General features: G+C 37.9%; 1 long non-coding RNA gene across 1 annotated transcript; it reads left to right on the top strand.

Moving 5' to 3' along the window:
- The first annotated feature begins 13,432 nt into the window (after positions 1-13,432).
- Positions 13,433-24,077, top strand: LOC133277386 (uncharacterized). Its single transcript, XR_009746180.1, has 3 exons — positions 13,433-13,512; positions 23,360-23,429; positions 23,951-24,077. It is a non-coding gene; the product is annotated as an uncharacterized LOC133277386 (long non-coding RNA).
- Positions 24,078-24,589: the final 512 nt, after the last annotated feature.

Below are 24,589 nucleotides of genomic sequence, written 5' to 3'. Positions count from 1 at the left end.
GCCAAATGCTTGCTTATTCTGTTTATGTTAGGGACCACATCAAGAAACTTTGGTTTGTTTGCAACACATAACAAATGCACCTACACACAGCACGTTAATAGCTTTCAGAGTACAATGGAAAGTCTTAATTACAATCTGAATGTTTTCCTCACTCCTAAAGTGTTATACATACAAACATGACTGTATGGGTCATCTCTAATTGTAGGCTTCTAGTCTGTTTAGAGATATACAACTTCTGAAGAGAAAATCTGATGCGACTGAATTATAATGCTTTTGTCATGTTGTTATCCTGGAGATAAGATTTCTGAACCATGGATAATACATTAAGGTAGTTTTTGCCTTTGGGTGATCCAGGTACAGGTATTTATCATTTGGTATACCTGTGCAATGAAATCAGAGGGTATTAGTCCACATTTTAGTAAGTAGGGGGGCACATTACAAAAAACACATCATAGTTCTTATCAATCCTAGCAGAGAAACCAAGAATCAACAAGCTGTAAGGCTTATACCTGACATTTCTGATGTCTGGAGATCTGTAAAGCGCTCTGGAGAAATTTTATAATTAGTAAGTGACACCATTCTCTGCCAGCAGCATAGACACAAAACGCGCTTACTTTTTCTTTTCTCTTTTCAAGAAAAATAATGCTTCACTTAGGGCTCATTCACCCTGTGTCCTTCTGTGGTTTTCACTGACACTGTATCATTTAAACCTATTCCTGCTAATCCGTTGCCATTTAAACTTTGACCTGGAAATCCTGCAGAGGATATAGCATACCAGGAAGGATGACTGGGTGGTTGGCAGGAAGAATTTAGGAATACTGGAAAAGCTAGTCGAAAGGAAGCAAGAGAAGCACAGAAAGAAGAAGCTGGTATTGAAAAGCACAGAGGCAAATTCTTATAGGAGGCTGTGCAATGTAATAGAGATTCCTTTTTGGGAGACTAGAGTTCTCTCCCTGTCGGTACCCAAACCATATTTTTCAGAAATAGCTATTGGTGTTCAGATGAACAGATGACAGAAAGAAAGAGCGGAGAAGGAAAAGAGGGGAAGAATTCAGTGGGAAGCTCAAGAGAGGAAAATGAATTAAATGTACCATCAGGAACTGGTTATGATTTTAATGGCTGAAGGGCCCATTAAACCTTATTTTGCTCTGCACAGCTACCACTGCTGATGCAGGTAACTTCATTATCTCCCAGCAAGGAAGTGTGTCAAAGAGAAAGCTTGTTTACTGTATATGAGAGATAAACCAGATACAGTTCCTCATGTTTGGGTCTTATGAATTAGTTTTCATCTCTGCTCTGCACCTCTGAATATACTTGTAGAACCCTACAAACTTAAAAATAGTAAAAGTGAGTGTCTCTTTCAGTACAATAATAAAACTGTAAATAAAGCATAGATGCTTATGCATACAATGTAACATTCAGAATTCCATGGGGCAAGATTGGTTTGTGGGGCTTTGAACATTTCCTGTCTCACACTAGGCAATGTTGTGCAGTACCTTTCCTTTCTGCTGCTGAAGAATTAGTTATAAGAGGTAACTTTTGCCCTTGCCAGACTCCTGTAAACTTCCATCAGGTTTGGGTTTCATACTCAGCTTTTATTTTAAAATCTGCAAAGTTAAAATTTATAAATATATAATAAACAATGACATAAAATAATAAGAAAGTTCTATAGAATTGAACTGGGTAACACATAGCTGTTTTCTATGAAAGCTTATCTAAGCTGTATTCACTTGTGAACATAAAACAGAATACAAGGCACCAAATTATAATTTAACATTTTCTATTGTATATATTTATATTTAAGGGTTGTATATCTATGCATATGTATTTATATGAGGTAATAAGCTTCTTAAAAAGCAGCATGAGTTAGTTTTCATTTTCATTAGGATTGCAATGTGTGTTATGGTTTGAGGAGCATTTGTCATTCAGCTAGTTTTGTAAGTGCACAGTAGGAACCTTTCTCCTCATCCTTGAAAGCAGCACCACAATAGATGAAGTAGTCTGTTTCTAGTCTAGCCTTCTTTAATCATGAGAAAAAGCCTAAAAGCTGGTAAAAGTTCCAATGTAATGACATTTTTTTAAACAGAAAAATGCTTGGCAAGTATTTATAGTGATTGGCCTAATTGCAGCAGTAGCAGAGACTTGCCAATATGCCCATTATGGTTTTCTTGCTCACTGGAACATCTTATTGGAGAAACTGAACTTTCAGCTGTAATAACGGTGTCAAACCTGATGGAACTTTTACAGCATATAATAACCAAAGCCTCTGTTTTCTTATTTGGGTCTAGTCCAGATCAGTTCTAAAGACTGAAATGACTCCTAGGTTGTTTTTTATTTTAAGGGTGGAAGAGCTTAAGCGGTTACGAATTATATGATGCAATGAACCTCTTCCCACCAGAATCTTTGCTGTTTCAATTCACACCAAAATTGACATTTTGTTTGGGGTCCATGAAATAGGATGTTAATAGCTAGGATTTGCATGTCTCTTTCTTCTATATAGAGAGATTAAATCCTGAAAAAGTTGTTAAAAACTAACTGTTGAGGTACTGTGATGATTGTCTTTGGTCTGAGTTGTAGCAGAAATGAGTGCTGACCCAGTGCATTCTCGAGCAAATCTCACAATAAGTAGTAAGTAGTAAGGGTGCGCTGGAAAGGAGAAGTGATATTGCTTTGCTTACCACAAGAAATTAGGAGCAGCATAGCAATTAAAAACCTGAACTGAGAACTCATGGTCTTGTTGGCTCTCCACATAAGGTTTCTTCCTTTCTCTAACAAGATTGCTTTTTTAGGTTGTAAATCTATTTATCTAGTATTTCATGCAGACCCCTGGAGAAAAAAAAGCAGGGCTCACCAAAACTGAGGAATGGTCCAATTTAGTGAGAAAGCTTGTATGATGAACAGGACATGATGTCATTCTCCAGGTCTAGCAAGATAGCTGTCTTCCTAAAAGACAACTATAGCCAAGAATTTTTAAACTAGGAGCACAAAGTTAGGACCAAACATCTGGACAGTCGATGTGAATGCCTATCAATCAACAACAGGCAACACCTTTAAACTGGTGATTTAGTGGTCTTAGCTGTAATTTCTTCTTTGAATGTCTTCTTTTTGTAATTTCTCAACTAAGGAAATGAGCTTGCAATGACCACAGCCACAGTGAACATTTTTAATTTAATTTTCTTACAGAAGTTTACAGCAGATTTCATCTACTCTCTGGATGTCTTTATATACCACAGAGGCAGAAATTCAGATTGTACATTTAAAGATCTGAAAGCATATTCATTGTCTAATTCTTGGATCCAAAGGCAATGTCATACTTTTTTCTACAGACAGTATTAGAAACGCAATGCTATCTGGCTCCTTTGTAGTACAGAAGCAGGAATAAACTGCAAGACTGAATCCTTTCATGGTTTTAAACTAAGCTTCTTTAATCTTCTTATACCTAATTAATTTTCTATTATGCCTAGCCAATTTGTAACAAAAGTGTCTTTATTGTCCTCACTTGTTAGTCCATTTAAGTAATGCAATAGGGAACAGTATCTTAGGGATGACAGCTTGCTACACTTTTCCTGTTTTAGAGGACAACTCATGTAAAAGCAAACAGTATATCCTTGCTATGCCTTATGGACATATCATTCATATCATCTTTCTCATCATCCTGGGAAAACCTTTGCAATTATGTAAAATACAGGGCTTATCTTTTGGGCACTGGAAACTTCCCAGGAACTCTCATGTGCTTTTTAAAAAGGCACAATTCATTTCTGTTATTTTGCCTTCTTTTTTTTTTTTTTTTTTAATAACTGCTCCTGTGACAGACATTACTATTTCATAGGTACATCATTTTCTAACTAATTTCTAACTTCCCAATGATTTAGTTTACTGTACTGTATGATTTAAACAGAAGAAACCCATTGGTATATTTTCTGTATCGTTCTTCATATTTTTCTATTTTTTTTTATTTTAGAAGTGCATATATGAGGTTAAGGCAATTATTGTTTGCATTTCTACATTGCCACTAATTGTTTTTTACCTGAAATCACACAACTTAATTGATCTGGGATATGGTAAATTTGGTCTATATTATGTGACTTTCAACCACTACATAATTCTTATGGGAAATAACCATGAGAACATAAGCAGTCACCACATTCTTTTCTCACCAGAAATGTACATGTAGCAATTTATATGCACAATAAGCAGCAGGAAAAGATTAAATCCAAAGGGAGAATCTTGTATCACTCAAATACGTAATTGCATATTTGCTGTATGTCAACAATTACATATCCAGCTGAGCTATACAATCACTGCAACTGTAGGTGCAAATTTTGTAATTGTACATGCTGGTAATTGCCATAGCTATCTGCCTGTGAAGTCACCTCATTTGCATATGTGACAGCGGCCTCTGCATTTTCAAATTAGGAAATCCATTGTGGAGCAAAGTACTTAAGGAAATAGAGCCCTAAAAAGTAAGGGTTTTTTTCCATACAAATGTCTCAAACGTTAAAACAAGTTGGAAAAAGTATACGGAAAAGAAACAAAACTACTTCTCCCAAGAATGTTATTGGACGATTTTCACCTTGCGTCACAATATTTTTAAACAGCAATCACCAAATGGCACTGCTGCAGGAATCAGTATGAAAGAGCCCTTGTTAAAATTACATGGATATTAAAGAGAAGTCATGTGAATGTCAGTTCCATTTTGCAACTATTAATCTAGTGCTTCAATCTAACAAAAATTTACAGACACTGTTTGTTCACTTGCATCACCTGGCTTAGGACTTCTCCAAGGGCGAGCCTCACATAAAAACTGGACAATGGGGCTGTTTAATTGACTGACTTTGTACTTTCACCATCTATGGCACAAGTTCTTTTTTCCTTTTACACTCCCACAAAGCAATCTTAAACTCTTACATTAAGAGGGAAGGTCATTTGCCTCCTTTACAATTATCAACCTACTACCTACTGCTGGAATTTCAGAGAGAACTAATCCTTCATAAAACACCCAGTTTCATGGTCTGGACAGGCATGTGTCCAAAATTCTGATATAATTCACAGCCTGTTGCTTGGAAATAATGCTTGATACTAACCTAGCCTAGAAGAAGATTATTAAGAGCATATCTGCACCATCCAGTGCAGCATAAGAGAGTTTCTCAAGGTAGTACTACACAAGTGGGTAAACCTATAGATACACTGCAGTATAGACCCAAACAAGTAACACAGCACTTCTGCTCCCAAGTTAATAGAGGGATTAATCTTGCTGAGATGTTTTTCTAACATCACTTATTGTCAGGATGGATTTCCCAAGTCACAGTACAGAACTTGTGTTGCGAGGCTGTTACTGTCTCCAAGGGCTTCACAGACATCTCAGCCTTTATTAGCAGACTTTAAGCATTCATAGTGAATAAGGGATGCATATTAATGTAACATTTGATAGTTATTAGTATCTAGCACAATAAATCTGAAGGCTCATTTTACAAAGACTAGTGATGGATTACAGTACCTTACTATAATTAATGTACAGGTAGATTAATTGGAGTGGATTTCTTCATGATCCCAAGGTAAGAAACATGCTGCACATAAATGTAGCCATTTTGCCTAATGACCTTCCTTGGACTTACCAAGTGAGCTTTTGATAGCTTGTACTTCGATCTTTATCTTCTGTAATCCTGTGTATTTGATAAGCAATTTAACAATAAGCACTACTTAAATAGTTTAGTGAATTAGTTTTTCTTGTGCCTATGCAGCATTAGTCTTGCACGTTTTAATATGTACCACTGAAAAACCACTGCCAGTCATATCCACTTGTCAGCTAGCAAGGTGGATCTTCCCTTTATGTAACACTTGTCCAGGAAGACAGTCCAATTCTATCTGCATTATCTTACTTTTTGTTTAAAGGCTGTGGTGGGAAGGATGACAGCTATGTCTGCATCCACCAGCTATGCAAATGGCCCTTGTTTGTCCATTGCTTTCCAAACGAAGCTATTTTCTGTCTTCAGGCCCTACCTCATACGTCTTATTTTTGGGAATCAAAGGCTGCAGAAATGATAAAAAGAATTTGGCACTTGTATCCTAAAAGCACTTCCAGCTGTCTCCGTTTGTCAGCTTCCAAGTCAATCTCATGTACGAAATCAGACCTATAGGTCATGTCACCCACCCTAAGAGCCAAAACCAGTGGTAAGGGCTCAGAGAAGGAAATGTATGGAAATTCTTTCACAAAAGGACAAATTCTGCCAGAGGCAGGCTACAAAAGCCCATCTGCTCTAGTGAGCAGATATGTGGGCATGATCCCCTCTTTGTTATTTATGTGGGGCTTAGCTTTGTAACATGGTGTGAGAACAATACCCCTGTTCAACACCAGCTGTATAATTTTAGATAACACTCAATACCCAACTGAGCAAGACCGATTCCAATCTGTCAGCATAGTGTGGTCTGCCCTGTCACAGGAAGTGTTGTTTTTGGAACAATGTTGAGCAGCCATTGCCATTTTACTGTCTACTGACAGAAATTAATAGTGAAGGCCTTGTAGAGCAATTTATCAACAGCCATTTGAATTCACACTTTTTTCAGCCCTCCCATCTCCAGGCCAGCAAAGGGCTGCCTGCCTATTTATGTCAAAATGTCACTGGAAGGTAGAAACTGAGCAGGATCAGCTCTTGGGAGTAGCAGATCTCAGTGACGCGGGGTTTGGTTAAACTCCACCAGGACTGGTTTTGAAAGGGGCTGAAATGCCCCAGCTCAGGCCTCTGACCGGTCACAGGAGAGATGTAAACACAGATGCAGCAAGGCCACCAAGAGCCAAACCCTGCAAATGCAGTGCCCCAGATAGAGCAATTAGCGTTGTGCGAGATGAAATGCTGGGAGAAATGTTGCTCTTAAAGAAGCAACATTTTTCTTCAATTTGACAGTGTAACATAAAGTATAAAATACGGACATATTAACTGACATGAGAAGGAAGCTTATTTTCAGTCTTTACATCCTTTTTTTTTTTTTTTAATTAAAAACCCCTTCCACATTCCCACTGAAAGAGAAAATATGAACTATGGCGGTTTGAAAACCTTTCATCAATTCAGCTGCTTCTTCTGAAAATACCAGACTCAGATTAGTGCTCCTTCATATCCACAGACTGTGCTTGATGTACAAATTGTATCACCATCCGCTTTAAATGACAATGTAATTCTGCTAGACTACAACGGTACTCCCAGATGTACCTTATTAGTAGTGACAGGGTGTATACAAAGAGCACTAGGGTGGTAAAACAATTTCAGTATTCATAAAGTCATAAATTAACATCAGAATGAAATTCAAGGATACTGTACCATATAAAAGATGAAAAAGAAGAAAGTTCATGGTAAAAAAGGTATTTGTGTGGAACAAATAGTATATATATATTTAGAGAAATAAAATTAGGACTATTTGCTAATGACAAAATAACTTTAATTAATATCTGTGTGTATATATGAATAAATATAAATTACAATTAAATCTGAATTAAGAAAATACACTCTCAGTTACACAGCAATTCTAAAAGGATTACCTTTTAAAGCATGAATGACATTTACATGAAAATACCTTTGTATGCAATAGTTTTGAAAAAGATTAATCTCTATACAGGTTTATCCATGCCATTTTCTCACAATCAAGCATCACTGGGGAAAAGCAGACTTTACAGTCTTGCAGAAACTGAAAGCATGTTTTCCAGTAGCAGGCTTTATTTTAATTTGTCTTTTGCTGCTTCCTTTCTCTGAATGCTACTTTTGATGCTGTTTTGTGTGAAGGATAACAGCAAACTGGCTGGAAGAACCACAAAGGGAGTGTGGGAGAGGAAAAAATAAAGAAAGGCTGCCCTTCTTGACAAAGAAAAATAGGCTTCCCCATTCTTTCATGCAAAAAACTGATTTTTCCAGTAAAAAAAGAAATAAAAAATGGAGTTCTTAAATTTCTGGCAGCACCTAACGTAACTTTCATTATTTGATACTCTAACCACAGCATCAAAGCCCCAAAAATTCAATGAGGATTTTTTCTTTTTTTTTCTTCAAAGGAACACATTGCATACTCCACTGTTAATGTAGAGAGGGAGGGATTTAATTCCACCAAAAAGTGTGAATTTTATTGCAAATTAGAAAGACTGTGGAGGTCCAGACTATGATTCACACCAAAAGCCTGGAACACAAGGAGCCTTCATGACATACTGCAAGGTCAGGAGCTATAACAATTAATGCAGAAATCACACCCCATTAATAAACGGTTTTGCGTAATCTGATCAACCAAGGAATGACTGGAATATACTTTTTTCTTTTGGTTTATAATTCCTTGAACATACTGACTTGGTTAGGTATATACTCTATTCTGATGTGAGATGAAGTGTAAAGGTAGGAACATGAGAGAAACCTGGATAGGAACCATCAGAGGGGGAGAAGGGTGAAGAAACATTGTTCTCACTGAAGGACAAACGGCACTTTGAAATAGCTTTATACATCAACACATCTTAGAAGAAATCAATTGCACTGTGAAAAGTAATTAGAGCTTACCTTCATTTCACTGGTCCAAATACCCGACCTGGTAGGAGACAAATGTGAATGTTGGATTACTGCTCTGCAAGGGACACAGGAGAATCATTTTGCCAGGACACCCTTAGCACAGCTAGTGAATTCCAGCTGTGGGTATGTACAGGCATAGAGCCTGTTGAGTATTTTGAGACAATATGTCATCTATCCATGGCATTTGTACAGCAGAGTCTGGGTCATACTGCTCACACACAGGAATTTTTTTACTCCTTCTCTCATGCTGTAAGCGCTTTTATAAAGTCTAGCAGTGGCACCTACTAAACTGAGAGAAGAAACAGCAGTAAAACCTGTATATATACGTATGTACCTGGTTAGAAATGTGAAACTGAAAATGCAAATGTGAATTGTGAATTGACCACGGCTGTGCTGATTATGCTAAGGCTCTGAAGATGGCCAGAATGCAGCCAGCAGGTGCATGACACTTTCAGCAACCCTGTGAGATCTCAGTTAGATCTGAGCGCTCAGTGTAGCCTGTAAACAGTCAGATTAGGCCTGTGTACTTCGTAATTACCTGTTTATTAACTTAGTTTCACCTCTGTATACTTTGTAGAAGTGTTTTTCTTGAAAAAAACTTTTTTTGATAGGACAATATAGACATACAATTCCTTCACTTAAAAAAAGAGTTCATGTAGGCGCGAATATGTTTGTGGACAACGTACTTGAAAAAAATGGAGCAAATAAGGGTACTGATATAGTATTCATCCTCAGGGTGACAATAAAATGGGATAGCAAAAGAAAGCATGAAAAATGTAGATAAGAAAAATGTATTTGTAGGGAAATTATAGCTCTCTTCCTGACCTGAGCGTGTAATGGGGATGCTGAGTTAGCATTGCTAGTAAAGAAAAGCCAGTTCAGAAATTATCATAAAATGAGCAAGGTTTCAGGCAAAGAGACAAAGAAAACAACAGGTAAAAAATATGGTTATTTACATTTTGCAGGACTGATTTTTTTTTTTTCCACAAAGGTTTCTCATTCCATGAAGAATCATCATAATTTCAGAGTGTATTAATAGGTTTTGACAGTTTAATTTTTCTATCAAGTGTTCTGTGATTGTGAGACCTGATGAGATTATTGTGAAAGAGCTTGTACTTACACTTGTTTTACCTTTAGGAAAGTGCACCCAATGGACATGGAAATCAGAGGGTCAAATGTATCTTGATAAGAGCTTTACCCACAACAGATCACAGCAGTTTAGCCATAAGGTGGTGAGAGGCAATGTTTCAAAGGTAAGACTGCGTGCACACTGCTTATGTCTTGCCAATGGACTAATGTGATTAGTAGACCATTCTTTCATGTGTTGGGCCTAACATCTTAGAAATGAGACTTTTGTTCTCTTTTTCATTGAATTTTTACCAGTAGGAAGAGATGAACTGATTGGTTTGTATCCTTTCTGCTGAGGTATATAAGCACAAGTAAAGCTGGTTTGTAGGTTATTTCAGCTGGTACAGCCTTTCTGTGCTTTCTGTATTGAAAATAAGTATTTATTACTTGGAAACCCAGTAAAGAGCTGTCCTTTAATCATTTAACTGTGGGATCTGACATGTTATAAAATGCACCTGTTAGAGACTGCTGGAATTCAATTAGCTCTCATGTGACTTATGCTGCTTAACTAATGGGCTGAAAGGTTATACTGGGTAAATACAAGCTCCAAAATTGATTCACAGAGAAGTCTGGAGAAATGTCATGATTTCACTTTGTAAATTTTGGCCGTGCCACAATAATCACATTGTTATTTTTCTTTATACAGTTCATGACTAGAGTGATACTGCTTATGTATTTGGAATTTTCAAAAGAGAAGAATTTTAGTTAATATTTCTTGCGTTAAATGTCAGGCACTTCTAAATAAGAAACAAAAATTGCTGTACTACAATATAGTTTTATAGATGGCAACCATTTCTTTCCACACATTGTTTGTATTATTTATGTTTGACTAGTATAGCTAGATGTAGAGCAAATTCATTAAGCTTACTATGACGTTATAAGAAAACCACAGTCTTAACTAAGATGACTAATATTTATCTGCAATCACGTTATAACAATTTAATTATAAGGTATCATTTTCTTTTATGACATATCTACTATAGAAAAGATTTTCTGGGGTATGTGTGTCAACCAAGGATTTTACAGTTTTCTCTCACTTCATGTTTTCATTTGCCATTGTAATTTTGGTTTTTATAAAGCCTGTGAACAGCCCTTGCTCTAGGATGACCATTAGAGTTCATCTTGTTTCAGGTTGCATTATAAGTGCATTTTGTCATAAATAAATATACAGATGCATAGATATGTACTTTATGATGTATTAACTTGATGGTAACTATGATTTTCCCCTTTTGGGAGGACCAGTGGAGCACTGGGGAAGCTGGAGTACTGTTGAGTTGTGTTTGAAGCCCTTCCACCAGCTCCTGCTCACTGTCAGCCTCTGTGAGCAGCGAGAGGAGAGAGTTGGATCATTATTACCCTGCCTCCTGACTAAGTTATATTTTCAATAAGCTTTTGCAAACAAACCAGCAACACATTTCAGCTGAATCTTCAAAAAAAAATTCAACCTGAAACAAAGTCCTGGCATAGAGAATTTGAGCCTAATGGTATGAAGTCTGGCAAAGTTGTAAGCTTCTTCTGAAGAGAAACATTAGGTGTGATTCTAAATGGGACAGAAAAAGCCTTAAGTCTAGAGGAATACAAGAAAGTCATCAAGTAGGCTGTCTTGTTGCTAAAGATCTGATATTGGCTGAGTCGATAGGTCTTCTTGTCTTCCCTCTTTCTCTGATTTTTTTTTTGTTATGTTTTCTCTCTTTATTCAAGTGAAAGTTGCAACAAATTTTGACAGGTAAGTGACTGTAAACTGTGGTTTAGTAGAATGAATGTAGCCTCTATGAAATTTTCTAATTCTTGAGCAAGGGAAACCTAACATTGCTGCTGTGTACTTTGGTCAGTGCTTGGAAAAATGCCGCTCCCCACTGGTTGCTGCTGTGGTTAAAGGAGCCTAAGTGAGAGTAAAGTTATCAGGCAGCTGTGTATAACATTAATTAAGATACCTTGAATATGATTTAGCCTTTGAATATGACAGCCTTGGAAGAACTGGTCCTACATTTCTATTTGCAGGTTTCATAGCACAATGGGCATTATATAAATTTAAGAACTTTCTAAAAAAACCGACCACATCGGTTTTAAAATTAATTGATGATCTTTTTCTAATAGTTAATGAATTTTATTATCTAATCCGTGCTGCAGTCTGGAATTTTCTGTCAGAGCACCGCCTATTTATGATGCAGATATCTTGTCTGTCTCGAGGCTGGTACTGCACCATCTCAGGCCATGGAGTCCCCTTAAACAGCTCAGACTACAAACAGTGAGACTGTCTGACTCCATAATGACTCATTAGACGGCTCTTACTGAACTTGAATCTAATGTCTTCTTAGGTTCTATGTTAATTCTTCAGTATAGAACTTAAAAAGAAAGCATAGAATTCAAAAATATCAGACAAGCAGCTGTGGAGTCACTTTAATCAATTTTACTATGAAGGAAAAAAATGTACTGCAAGAATTCATTACAGAAAAAAATCAGGATATTCGTGTTCAAAATAAGATGATTATCACTATGAGCCAGACATGTTACTTTGAAAATATGAAACATAATACATTCTCTTTTTCATAATAGAAGGTATTGGAGAATCACCAATGGATTTCAGAATTAAAATAGACATATTTCAGTTTTGTATTTCTGTTATGAGAACGCTGTCAGATCAGTTTCAACATTCAAATTAATTTCCCTACATGGTCAGGGAAAATCTGGGAGATTTCTTTCTCCTCAGCTATTCTTTTTCTTTCTTTATGATTGTATTTAATTTGCATTAAGCTGCTATGAAGAGAAAGAAGCAAAACAGCCTCTTCCAGTTTACTCCAGCTTTATCCAAAAGCAGCAAGTTGCCACTCAAAGCATCAGGCCCAGGGCAAGGCTTATCAGAAGCTAAGGCACACTGCAGCCCTATGCCTGGCTGGAAGCTGCACCTGATGAAGGTGATATTTGCATGTCTGCAAGGTGCAGAAAGGCAGATGCAGCCAAGAGAAGCAGAAGTATTTCACTGGAATGAGGTCAAGAGAATTAACTTCTTTGGGGCACTGCATTTGTTTTCAGATCAGCAAGAAAGCTGGTTGCTCCTATTAATTTTTGTGGAGTTCAGAGAGACAGAGCATTGGCCATTTTCCATGGCAGAAAAGAAAGGCACCAAATAAATGCTTGGTTCACCTCATCTGTTTGTTCTCCAGACAAACACAGCCCAGCAAGACCTCAGTCAGTCTCTGGTCAACTGGGCCAAAAAGGCAGCAGCTCCTCCCCAGGTTGCAGGAGGGCTGGAAAGCTGGGGTGATGGCGCTGTGCCTTGTACCATGCTCTGCAAAACAGCATGCGCCCAATGTGAGCCAAACTGATGGGTTGGCAGCTGGAGAGGGTTCGTCATCTCTTGGAAGAGCAGCTCCCCAGCTGGGTGCTGCTGCAGCGTGCACTGATCCTTCCTACACAGGAAGGGGTCTTCACCCCTCCAGCCCTTCCTGTGTTCATGTGGCTTTAATGCTTTTGGGCTCACGGATTTTCTAAGCCACTTTCAGTCAGCAGTGTAGGAAGGCAGTTACCTCACTGTTAGCCAACAAGGGGAGAGTTCTCAGAGCAGCCATGGTTTTCCAGGATGCGCTCTTGGGCTGGATCTTCAGAGGCTCCTGGGCAGGCCCTCATTGCTGTAAATTGCCAGCCTTGCCACAGACCAGTCAGCAGAGATCTGTCAAATTTGCACCACCTGAGAAGCTGTTTCTCCAGTGAAAACCCCATGTGGCTGGGCCTGCTTTGTGTTAGGAAGTGACTGGCTCAATCTCCTAACCGCTCTCATTTTAGTTTCAGGAAAGTTTCTTTGAGGTTCACATTAATGATGCCACCAGGAGAAACTGTTTCTGACTACAGGGTAAGAACACACTTTCACCTTTTAACTCTTCATCAGGGTTTCTGAGACAGCAGAAAAGTGGCAGGATCTTTTAATATCCAGCAGAGAGGATAACTTAGCAGTTGCCAAGTAGGAGCAGTTGACATTGGTTGGGAACAGGAGCAAACGTTGTCTTTGCTCACTCCTCCTACCTCCCTCAGCAGACTGAACATAATAAATGTAGTGGTAAGAAACAAATGGTCTCCCCTGCTGCTTTGCTAGAAATTGGAGTGTCAAGTCTTCCTTTACCAGGTAAAAAATAGAGTGGGCAGGATGTGACAGGATTTCTAAAATAAGCTTTGCAGAACGTAGAGTGCCTCAAAACCAGGATATGAGCAGGAGGGTGGATATGATCTGAGAGGGGCATGACGGTGTGTTGGAAAGACCTAAAGAGGAGTAGGAGGAGAAAAAAAAGTGCTTTGTACAGAGCAGAGCATATGCAGGACCACTTTGAGTGGTGTTTGTGGTTTATGAGGTCTGTTGAGGCAACTGCTGGATGTGTGAGACAGTATTATCACAGTAATGAATTATGTTTTAATTCCTTGTAACGTGCCCAATCCTGAGTACTACAAAGAAGCAAATTAGGCTCCTGCGCCAGCCAGCAAGTTGTGTTGAGGTTTTAAGGAATGCTCAGAAGAGTGGCATGACTCCTCACTACACACCATGAGTGACACGAGTCTGTCATGCAGCTCTTTGCCTCCCCTATCCCAGGTCTTTCTGCAAGAGGAAGGAGACCTTCCAGGGAGGAGAAACGTTCTCTCCTCTGTCCCTAGCAAATCTCCTTATTAAGAGAAAAAAAACCTGGGATTCCCTGGTTTCATCCTTTACTTTAGAACCAGACAGAGAAACAGGCTGGATTGCTGGATTGTCAGATTCTCAGCTGGTGCAAGTGGTCAAACTCCCACTGATCTAAGCTGTAGTAATTTACCAGCAGAGGTAAAAATAGAGTGGTAATGCCTGTTCCCATGGGAAGAATCTTAGCTTTTTTTTCCATACCTACACCGCAAGGACGGCCACCATTTTTTGGCAGAAATTATATAGGAAAACTACTTTGCCCTCAGTTTTTTGCATGCAGTAACCAGAGGAGTGACGGCAGAGATGATGCTGGTCACCACAGAGCATGCTTAAAGAGGACAGGGAAAGAATGCACTCTGTCAGTGTCTGGGCTGAGACTGTGATGAGCAAACTCAGGGTGGATAGCTTGTTCCTAACACTGCCTCCCTGCTCTGAACTTTGTTAACCATGAATGAATTAAAAGACAATCTCAGAGAAAAAAAAGAGATGCTGATCAAGAGTGCTTGATCAGTGATGAGGTATACACCCCTACCACGTACTTTTAACAAACTCCAAGCTACCAAACAATAGTACAGTTTTGATTGAGTAGTTGGACTTTATTACCAAAAGAACCAAAATCATCAGGCAGAGCGTTCCTATGGTTAAAGTGTAATTACAGTACCAAAGAGATTTAGGAAAATATTATCACATCCCATAGAGGAAACAGGCAGCTGGGGACTTGATGCCAGCACTAGGATGAATTCAAACACCTATATCCAATTTAGGAAGCAGCGTCAAACCGCAATCCTAATTCAAGTTTGGTTGTAGCAAAAAATAAAGGGTTTTCCCTCTGGGTGTGGTCCTAGAAGCCGCAGAGTGATCCCTGGAGCTGTCAGACATACCCCACACATGAGTCAGAAAACAGTTACACAAGTGGCTTCTGTGCTCTCCATTATTCAGGCAAGGAGAGGGGATACTTAGGCCAGGTAGCAAAGGGAACCTGTCTAGCTGGGTGAAGAAGTTACATTCTCTCTTCAGCACAGAGGGGAGTATGCTAAAGAAATATTCTGTGGAATATTTCTGTGGTGGAAATGTTGCCCCAAAATGCTATACTGGTGTCCAACAGAGATTTTTAGTTATCAGAAATAAATGCTCTATATGTATTTTCAAGGCTTCCTGCACAGCATCAATAAAAACGGAAGGTGTCAGATGATGTGATAGCATACAGCTAAAATCTTTTCTTTTAACAGCCTCATTGGTTCTAGCTGGGATGAGTAGCTAGTAAGATGATTCTCTGCACGCATATTTTGGAAACTTTTTGGTCATCTAACATGCAGCCAGCACATTTAGGACCAGTGATTAAATTACTGAAGGCTTTTGTTTTGAAGTGTGTGCTCCTCAATATATCTTTCAGGGCTACTCATGTGCCAAGGGGTTTGTAACCAAGCTGTGATTCTCTTTCTTGCTTTCAGAGGTCTCATTACAGGCTGCTGGCACCAGCAGCTAGCTCCCAGGTTATTTCAGAAGACTGCATCACTCAGCAGAGTCTGAACAGAGCAGACAAGTCAGTCAATGAGCGGGTCACAAGAAGTCAAAATGTACATTTCTTCCTGGAAGGCAGAGTTTAGCTGTTACAAAATGGTGGTGTGCAACGGTTATTTTGAGCCAGGAGAATTACTGGAGTTCAAGCAATTCCTTTCATAGATATTTTCTCACAGGAGCCAAAGTCAGGCTTTGGAAAGCAGCAGGACATAATGCAGAGGTTTCACATGTTTTTCTGAGATGCAGGCTGCAGAAAGAACCACAGCTTCAGACTCTTGGTCAGGGTAATTTGTATAGTTCTCTTGGTTTCCTAGATTTTAGGCTAGTGATTTAATTGTAGAGGACTTTTGCTTTGAATCTGTATTGTGGTTTATTCCTATAATTTGGGTACCATCCTGCTAGGGCTATGCTAAGAAAGCCATTGTGGGTTTAGGTTTTGTATTTTTTTTCTTTTTCTTGTTTATTTTTCCTTATAAATGGCTTCAATATTTTCTCCTCCTGAACATGTTAATATGTACTTACTAAATATGATGCTCAGCTCCTCAAGTCAAAGGACAAGCTGAGGTCAATGGAGTTTGCACCAGCTGAGGATCTGGTCCCTGACTTAAAAACAGACAAAACAAAATACAATCCAAAGCTGACTTCTCTATTAGAGTGTTTCAGCCTATATGAAATGCTTTGAGGACATGATATTGAGATTTACTTTTTTTTTTTTTAAGAGGATCAAATGCAAGAAATAAATAGGCATGCAAAGTCTGCTTCCCAGGTTATTCGGGTTTCTGAGCTCTGCTGTGTCCTGCTGCAGAGTCTTTCCTTCTGCTTTGGTAAAACATGAGAGTGTAGAGGGTGACCCTGTGCACTTGTTTCAGATGAGTGTAAACAGAAGATGATATTACTTGTCTGAATGAAGTGGACTATCCCATGGAGGAGAATAATAGCTGTCTCCAAGAGCTGTTTTTCTCAAAAAGACTAGTGAGAACTTAAAAGTCAAAACACCCAAGAAGAGGGTGAAAGTTGATTACTTTAAGGATTAAACTGTTGCCCTGGTGAAGTCAGCAAATACTGTTTCTAAGCAATGATTTCAGTGTCTCCTGAGCACTGTGAATCTGAACTGTGCTATTGGGAGTGTATTTCTTAAAGATACAAATATAATTTTATTAGTTTTTTAAAATGTTATTTCTTAGTGTAAGTTTGATAAAATACATTTTGGAGCAGTGTATAAAAAGCAGCTTATGCAGAGAATCTCATCTGCATGTGTGTTTTTAAAATATGTAGAAAACTAGAAGTATGTCATAAAAAAATTATACAGATCCTAAATTTGCATCAAATTACAAAGAACTGTGTTCTTTAAAAATGTACTTGGTGTAGATTTTTCCTGACTTATCCTTCTTTGGAATTCCTCAGTAGAGGCAGAGGAAAGCACTATTGCTCTGCCAGCATCTAGTTAAGTAGGGAGTGATTTTTCACGAAGTCTTGATTATTATTTCATCAAGAAAGTGGGTAGATATTAAAGGTTACCCAGATGGTTTATATATTAATACAATAATCTTGTTCATAGAAATTCTCACAAAGAAAATAATTAATCACAAACACACTGTGATCCTTCTAAAGCAGTGACTGTTTTAAGTTGAAATCCCATAATGGCTATCACCTCTAACCCTAATGTAACTGTTTCTATCCTAGCTACTAAGGTGGCTGCTCATGAAAGGCCATCAAATACAGAAGTAAATGCAAAGGTTAACAAAGTTAGTGGACCAAACAAACTTGATACTGAGAATGAACTTTCACATGTAACAAGAAAATAAACATCACTCTCACAGACTGATCTACACAGGAGGTTTGAGATGCCAAAATATTAAATGTTATTAAGCGCATAATCTCTATTTTACAGATAAGTGTTTACTCTAGACATTACCATCCTTTCATATTGATAAAAGTCTTCTCTCAAATTAAAAAAGAAAAAAAAAAATTCATGCACTAGTGTGTTTTCAGTGAGATGGTTTTTGCTCTGGGCTCCAAGAGGTCATTGGTTTGGGGAACAGAAGCGATTGCACAGAGGTGTGTAAATCTCGATCACTTTTTTTTTGTATGGCCCAGTTATTAATATGTCATTTAGTTGTTAAACCTCTCTCCAAGGTGTAATCTTTGCATGATATTGTGCTTCAGGAGTCTGATTTGTTAAGGAATGGTTATTCAAATTTTCAGCAGTCCATTTCCACCCCCTCCTCCCCACCATAGGTAGCGAAAATGCTATTTACTTCTCCAATCCATTGTTTATTGTGGGAGGTTTTTGCTTCAGAAATAGACTACTATGTGATGCTTTGCTGGTTGAGTTCAGCTGGACAGACTTTGTAGTTCACAAGCACCAAGCACGCTTGCAAAGGAATAGAGTATGGTCAGGTTTGTGTGTGGGATGTACCATGGTAGCTAGAAAGGGCATCCTTCATATATGCAAATAAGGATTTCAATGGTCTCTGAGGAAAAGTGTGGGATTCAGTAGTCTGAAATTTATAGCCCTCCCCCTTGCTGGTAGAGGAGACACCCACCAGCACCAGGGTATTGGTGGCTACTGCCCCAACCTGCAGCTGCCCACAGCATTCTTTGGTGGGATCCAGATGTCTCTGTTGACCTCAACACAGCTGAACCTCCTGCCTTTTTAATCAGAAGTGCTCCTTAGCATTAGGAGGAAAGTTTCCTTTTTACCGTCACAATCCTGTGAACATGCATAGGACTGCCAGGAAGCTAGTCCCAGATGGGAGAACAAAAATGGCAAGCTCTTTTTTATGAGTTTTGAAAAGAAAAACAAAAGCTTTCCCATTAATTTAATCAAGTTGGTATCCTAAGCCCCAGTCAGAAAAGGACATTTTTGGGGTCGCAGTGGAATAAATAATTCAATGATGAAAAGAGAAAGAAATGTTGATTAGATATAAAACTTGACAGTTGGGGAAACTATTTCCCTGGCCTACAAAGTAATTTTTCAGGTAGATCAAAAAGAGTTATTTAGTTCTACACAATTTCCAGTTTTAACAACATTAAATAACTTTTCTCCAGTTAGATATCACTCTTTGAAGATTTTGAAACTGTTATTCCTGTGGGGAGGAGGATATTGAATAATTCCTACCAGTTATGAAACTCAATATTCTCCAGATGGTTATTGAGTCAAGCTTTTATACACCATTGTAAAATGGGTTTAAAATATCCTGTGCTGTGATTGACTGAACAAGTCACATGGCTACTGCATACAAGTTTGAACTTCTTTTTCAATTAAATGACCTTATTAAAATCATAAACAAAAAAGGTACTTAAAGGCTGGCTTTAAAAAAGCAGCTATAAATCCTAAAATTATTGTAGCACTGTTGTTGTTTGTGCTAAAAAAGACAAAAAATTAGGAAGGCTTTTCTGGGCATGAAATTAGTCCTTTCGTAATCAGTTGGTTTTAAAAGGTATAGCTCCATATGTTTTCACAGTCCTCTTTTTCTGTAAATGACTAAAAAATTCACAACCTAAGCATTGTCAGTTTACATCAGAACTTGAGCTAGCAAACGTGAAGGAGCAAAACCCTGCAGTAAGCAGGAGTATTCCTCAAAGAACAATCTGAAGCATTGCTCTCCATAAAACCCTCTTACCCATTTGCACTGCAGTGGTAAAATCACTCTAGTTCAAGACACCGCAACCCACAGAATGTGAACAAATAACCTCAGGAAGGGGGATCTTGCCATGTAACTGGACAAGGGAACAGGAGTCTGGCTGTTATGGTGGCAGTGATTGTTTGGCAGGGCTGGCTTGGGGTGAGGTGGAAGTGGGATTTCTCATCTGTCTGGCTGCTAATGCTCTCCCTGTTTCTGCTGCCCTCACTCAGCCAGGTGCAATCCCCCTGGCCTGTCACCACTTCTCCCATTGCACAGGCAGAGACTGCAGCGCAAGCCAGAGCAAACAGACCAGAAACAAAGGAAATCCTTGGGAGAAGAAAAATTATACTTAAAACCTTGGCTCCCTGATTGGTGCTTGCACTGCAGAGTTTGCTGCACCTCGGGAATAACAACAGGCACCTTTCATTCTTTATTTCAGAATGACTAAAGTATCCCCTTAGGGTTTTTGTGTTGTTTAGGAGACTCAGGTAGCAAAATTAATTGTACCTATTCAGATAATGATTCAGTTTAGGGATTCTTTGTTGCTGTTTACGGATCTCCAGTTTTTAGAGTGAGAGTCTACAGAGGTTAATTATAAGGGAAAAGGCTGCGTAAGTGCAGAGTGTCTTTAACATTGAGAATAACTCGGTGGTGTACTCCTAAAGTGACAGAAACCCTGGCATTTCTATTGATGGGAACTAATGCTTTTTCCTGTCACTTTTATACTGTGTATGGCTTATAGCAATGAAAATATTAGAGATTGGCATTAGCAAAAAGATCTTCATTAAAAAACAGTGATGAGAAACATATTCAGGGATTTTTATTTCTTTAAGAAATCTGTTTACATGAAAGGGAAATAGGAAGACCCATAAAGTGGCTGAATCTGGTACTACACTTAAAATCAGGCTGCTAAGAATTTTTAAGTGATTTTTTTTTTTTTTTTCTCTTCAGAAAATATTCTGGTTGTAGCATAACTCGACTCACTTATCAACACCTTTTTTTTTTTTTAAGCTTATTTAGTATGCCTGGGTTTCAGAGTTTCAGTTTAATATTGCTAACAGTCTTAGTAAAAACACCAGGATTAGCAGTGTATTTGAACACCTGTAAAGTTAATTTAACAACTGCAATAGCAAATGTTGCAAAATTCAAAATATATCTAACATATTTGTAGTTTGAATGTTAACCACAGCTACTTAATGGTGTTCCAGAGGCTTGGAATGTACATATTTTATACATCCCAAGGAATAGCTGTGATTGATGTCTTTTTATGTCAAATGTTTGATTTGCTGAAAGACAGAACCAAAAATACAGCAAAAGGAGGTAAGTCTGGGAAGAGCTGCCAGGCCAGCAAATTTGTTTATTAAAAGAAAGAAAAAATATGCAAGTTTGGCACGCTTCTGTATCTTATTTGAATTAAATAGGAAATTGGGATGGACAGAACAACAAAAGGAAGATAAAGAGAAAAAAATAGTAAAAACAAGCTAAGAAGAGAGAAAATGTTTTATTGTTTTACTGATCACCTTCAAAGTGATGATGTTGTCCTGTCATTCAGCCATATGGAAGTCTAACAGATGTCTCATGCACAGCTATGAATGCTTGATGTACAGGTGTTTTATTATCGTTCCACAGCCAGATTCTTCAGGTCATTCAGAGAAACACACCTTTCTATTATCATGGGCACTGATGATAACATTTTCATAGCAGACTCAATGATTAAGCCAGATACACTACGTTCACTTTTCTTTTTATTCTGAGGAGCTGGTTATCTTCATATTTATACTAGCTGTGACTACACAGCTCAAAGGATTTTACTTGAGTTACTCTTGATTTATTGGGGGGGGGGGAGAGAAATAAAGCCTACTAAACATTTATTTTCAATATTGCCAGATTTATATTATTTTTGTCAGATTTTCAGCTAGTTCCAGTTCTAAGCAAAATTATCACTAGGCACAAATTTAACATTAAATTTTCTAGGAACTTTTGGTCTTCACTGGAGTAATAGGCAGCAATGGAAAGTCTGCAAAATAAAACCATACTGTCCTTCTTCTCTTAGTTTTATAGGAACTAATTCCCAAACTCTTTGCTAATTAAAAAATGTCATAGACATTAAGCTGAATTTCCTGGCAACTGGGGTATATATCTTGCATTCCTGGATTTCAAGCATCCATCTAGAGTAAAAAAAAAATATTGTAGAGCATTACAAAAAAAAAATATACAAAAGTTATTCACACACACCTTTTAGGCCATATCTTTCCTGGGCAAACTGTTGATCAAGCATAAACTGAAGGTACAGCAGAATTCACAGACCTTCATCTAGACTTCGTGTCCACTGTGAATGATCAACTTATCACTTAAAAGAAGCATGCATGAAAAAAGACAAATGTGGACAGGATAAAAGTTGAAATACTTTGTGGTGTGGTCTTCAACACCTAACATAACTCTGCTGCTGGGGACATTTTAAAAGGAACTGTAATTTTGGTGTCTCTTCAAGCCTGAGTAACACTTTGGATACAGACCTTCATCTCTTTCTATGAGGAATCAAAATACTGTGTCCCATTTATTGAACATGGGTCTTAGCATCTTTATAAGTTCATAAGCACTTATTTTTTTTTAGCTACAGCTGCTGAATATATTGAGAAAGTCACACTAAAAAACCTCTAGGCATTTCAAAATTCAACATGCTAAGAGCTTAATAACACAGGTGGCTTACCCCCACACTCCATGTGCTGTTTTTGCTACAGAATAAAATGTCCAAATCAATGTTACTATTCTGATACTCAAAGCTCAGTATGAATTTTGCTACAGTTAGGTGACAAATCAACACTTCCCTTGGGAATAGGATTTACCACCAACAGCTATGTTTTTCTGGAAGAACTAAATTGTGCACATTCCAGAGAGGCATTTGAATGCAAATGGTAGAGGAAAAAAAGAACAATTCAGAACAAAATCCAAAAAATAACTGTGATGTAGTTCTGCTCAGTAAAATCTGGATCACATGAAACATTGAAGGCTTGAAGCATTGAAAAATATATAACCAAAACTATTTAAATGTAAGTCTACAACTTTACTTCAAACATGCCACTTAATTATGTGTTTAATTACTTTTTCCAGGATCTTTTTTTGCCAACATGTTGAATAATCAAACTTTATATTATTATTTTATATACCTAAATATACAGATGCTGAATGCAACCACCTAACACATAGAACAGTCAAGATTTTTGGGGAGGACCAAAGTGGGACATGCATTATAATGTTTTATATTTTTTATTTCTATTTTAATACACTGTGGAGGTTGTTGGATAGTGACAGATATATTTTATTTACTTTTTTCTTTATCAAATTTTTAGACGTTTTAGTCTCCATAATAAGGTAATTAATAACATTATCAATACTTTTTTAATTTTTCACAGGAATATATTGAAAATTAATACTTCTCATATGCTGATGCAAGGTATACATGTACAAGTGTGAGAATTTCAAGTGTATTAGTAAAGTATATTAGTAAAAAAATATAGTAATAAAGCATTAGTACATTAATAATTATTGAAACAAAACCTGTTTAAATTCCTTTCTAAACCAACATATTTTCACTGTTCCTGCTTCCTCTGTCTGAGCTATAGCATGCTGCGTAAGTAGAGCTTTTGTGGCCTTTACTTATGTCAATGACACTTCTGGAATCTGGCTTTTTGGCCCTAAATATGATACACGTGTCTAAAAGACCAAGGGAATTATTTATAGCTGCAAGTTACTCTTTGCAATTTAGCTCAAAACCAGGTATATGACTATTAAATTCTGTTAACTGTAATCAGGTTATTCCCTCACTTTCGAGGGCTTGAGTGCATTTAGTGAACATTTTTGCATGTAATTGTCTTATTTTGAAGTTCAGTCTTTGAAGCTCTTTTGGACTGAAACACCCCACCGGCCCTCTTCCAGATACAAACGTGCGAGTAAGTTCCACGGCCTGGAACTAATTGTCCAGACACCATCTGTAGGTCCTGTTCCTTGGTAGAAGCTGCTGTAATCCTGTGGCTTTCAGAGCAAAAGTGGCATTTTACCATAGCCTTAAGCTCTCAAGATATTCCAAAAATGTTTCAAAATATTTCCCAAATATATCTGCCAGCTGGGGGCAGTGGCAAGGTTGCCATGCGCATGAAACTTACATGCCCGTATGCAATGCAGCCTATTTCAGGTAAATACTGTCCAAAATGAGAAGCTGGGCAGGGCACTGGACACACATAGTGAGATGGAAGCAGGTGAAATCTCCTGAGTCCAATTGTATAGCTGTTTCAGAGAATTACTTCTTTCAACCTATTTTTAGCATATCTTTTTTTCAAGCATAATAGGAAGGTTCTGCGGGTAGCTGATCCTCCTGCAAGAACATAGCCCTAATTACATCCTGCCTTCTGGTATGTGAGGAACCCCCACAAAATGGTGCTCTTCTCTAAATCCTGGACTTCCCTTTCTTTCAACAGGCCATTTTTCTGCAAGAAAACCTTTTATGGGAATGAGTTCGGCCATTAACAAATACCTTACGTTACAGATTTCCAACTTCAACTGTTTCAGCTACTTAAGTGTTATAATGCGAAAGCAGCTAAGGACAATCCATGGAATACTTATGCAGAAAAATGAGGACCTCAGGATTTCTTGCATCCTGTTTTGCATTGAAGAATTTATTGCTTTGAAGAGAAAAGTATTTGAGCCAGGAAAGGATGGTCTTTTCTCCCCAGTACTCAGTTGCATATAACAATTTGAAGTTTTTCTAAGGGTTACCTTGGTCCTTGTTAAACTCCAGCTTGCTTATTATTTCTGAGTGGAATATTTAAACCTTAAGCCACTGCCCACCAAAACCAGCTAAAGGCTGCGTTTTCTCTAATGGATTTTTTGACTAGTCACTTAAAAGTCTTTCTTTCTGTACAATTCCACTCAAATTTTAAATTTTTGAATGCCTAAAACTTTCTCAACCTTTCTGCTTTCTCAACCCCCTAAAACTTTCTCAACCTTTCTGCTTTATCCAGAATAAAGCTATGCAGTGCCTTTCAGTGAGAATTCCAGTTCAAAACAAAATCTGTAGCCATTCAGTGGCTGGTCAGTCTAGAGGGGAAAATGTTGCA

Source organism: Pezoporus flaviventris, unplaced genomic scaffold, assembly GCF_033815535.1.
Source record: "Pezoporus flaviventris isolate CSIRO_AGI_PZ_B2104156 unplaced genomic scaffold, CSIRO_AGI_Pfla_v1 ptg000055l, whole genome shotgun sequence".
Taxonomy (NCBI): domain Eukaryota; kingdom Metazoa; phylum Chordata; class Aves; order Psittaciformes; family Psittacidae; genus Pezoporus; species Pezoporus flaviventris.
Note: the sequence above shows the minus strand (reverse complement) of the source record. Positions and strands in the feature narration are given on the sequence as shown.